Source organism: Triticum urartu, chromosome 3 (genome assembly GCF_003073215.2).
Source record: "Triticum urartu cultivar G1812 chromosome 3, Tu2.1, whole genome shotgun sequence".
Taxonomy (NCBI): Eukaryota; Viridiplantae; Streptophyta; class Magnoliopsida; order Poales; family Poaceae; genus Triticum; species Triticum urartu.
This window is the reverse complement of record NC_053024.1, coordinates 34,262,972-34,265,426: the sequence shown is the minus strand read 5'-3', so window position 1 is coordinate 34,265,426 and position 2,455 is coordinate 34,262,972.

The following is a 2,455-nucleotide window of genomic DNA, read 5'->3' as shown; positions in this document are numbered from 1 at the left end:
GTTGTGCCTAGATAGGGCTGCGACGTGTTGATCTTCCGAGGTCGGACATGACCAAGAAAAGTGTGTTCGGCCAAAGGGGATCGAGCGTGTTGGGAAATGTGGTGCACCCCTGTAGGGAAGTTTATCTATTGGAATAGTCGTGTCCCTCGGTAAAAGGGCGACCCGGAGTTGTACCTTGACCTTATGACAACTAGAACCGGATACTTAATAAAACACACCCTTTAAAGTGCCAGATACACCCGGTAACCGCTCTCTCACAGGGCGACGAGGGGAGGATCACCGGATAGGATTATGCTATACGGTGATATTTGGTTAACTTACCATCTACTCTTTTCTACTGCTTCAAGATGAAGGCTGCCAGAAGCGTAGTCTTCGATAGGACTAGCTATCCCCCTCTTATTCTGGCATTCTGCAGTTCAGTCCACAGATACTATCCATTTCATTGATACGAATGCATATGTAGTCTAGATCCTTTCTTGCGAGTACTTTGGATAAGTACTCACGGTTGCTTTGCTTCTTCTTCTTTTCCCCTTTTCTCGGTTATTTCAATCATATGATGGAGTCCAGGAGTCAGAGGATCCCGAGGATGTTTCTTCATGGAGTTCGGCTTCGAGGAGTAGTTAGGAGGTCCCAGGCAGGAGGCCTTGCCTTTTCGATCGTTGCTACTTTTGTGTTAGCCTTCTTAAGGCAAACTTGCTTCACGTATGTCTGTACTCAGATATTATTGCTTCCGCTGACTCTTGTGCATTCGAGCTTATGTATTCGAGCCCTCGAGGCCCCTGACTTGTAATATAAAGCTTGTATTATTTTATTTTGTGTCTAGAGTTGTGTTGTGATATCTTCCCGTGAGTCCTTGATCTTGATCGTACACATTTGTGTGCATGACTAGTGTACGGTCAAATCGAGGGTGTCACAATTATTTATCATAAAGATCAAATAAAACAGTGTGAGAATTGCGCGAAGATGTAAATTTAAACCTCCTCACAAAGGAATCAGTTATGTAATGATACTGCCGGCACTTATCTGACACGAAGTCTTCAAGATCAGCATTACGCATATAAGCGTCAAATTCATCCTTAATGCCTGCCTGGACTATAAACTCCTCTGACGGCCATTCACAAGGCCGCACTTGGGCTTCCCTCGGTGGTTCATCGTCCGGCTCACGTATCGCGAGTCTTGACCCTTGCTTCCTTAAGGAACCACCTTGGTACATTTTTCTAAACATATTTTTTTCTCTAAAAAATTTCTGAAATTTTTAATGACTCAAAATAAAAGTGAATCAAATTCAACAAGATTGATAGCAACTACATCCACAAGTGCCTAGAGGCCATATCATGCATTAAAACTACTTTGGACCATATAAATTTGACATACAAGCTCAAGAGCAGGGTCACCTTAGCAGCAAAAATTTGCAATAAATAAAGCACTAGAACAAAAACTAATTGGACCATTGGAGGGGTTACATATCAAAGAACAATTCCCCAAAGCAGTTTTGTGAATGGGCTTTGAGCAAGGAGATCGAAAATGGCAGCAAGATGAGTTAGAACTCAGGATTGAGCTATGGGAGGATTTTTTCTGGAGGAAGACAAAGTGAGTGGGTGCTGGAATAAGTAGAGGGGGTCCATAAGGCAGGAGGCGCGCCCTGCACCCTCGTGGCCAAGTGGTGGGGCCCCCTGGTGTGTTCTGAGTGCCAGTAATTCTAGAATATTCTACAAAAAATCATATATCATTTTCACGATATTTGGAGAACTTTTATTTTCGGGGTATTTTTTGTTACAAGGATAATTAAGAAAACAGACAAAAAATACTATTTTTGCTTTATTTAATCTAAGTAACAGAAAGTAAAAGGAGGTAGAGAGAGTTGTGTTTTCTAACTTCATCAATCTCATGCTCATCAAAAGGAATCCACTAACAAGATTGATCAAGTCTTGTTAACAAACTCTTTCCGAATAACATGAAACCGGAGAATTTTCGAATAACACTAAGTTATTTCAACGGGGATATGCATATCCCCAACAATAAGAATATCATATTTCTTCTTGACAGTAGGAAGAGGGAATTCAAAACCTCCAATAGTTATCGTTGAAATTTTTCCAATAGAATTGATACTGTGGACTTGAGGTTGTTTCCTCAGAAAGTGTACCGTATGCTTATTACCATTAACATGAAAAGTGACATTGCCCTTGTTGCAATCAATAACAGCCCCTACAGTATTCAAAAAGGGTCTACCAAGAATAATAGACATACTATCGTCCTCAGGAATATCAAGAATAACAAAGTCCGTTAAAATAGTAACGTTTGCAACCACAACAGGCACATCCTCACAGATACCGACAAGTATAGCAGTTGATTTATCATCCATTTGCAAAGATATTTCACTGGGTGTCAACTTATTCAAATCAAGTCTACAATATAAAGAGAGAGGCATAACACCGGCTCCAAGATCACATAAAGC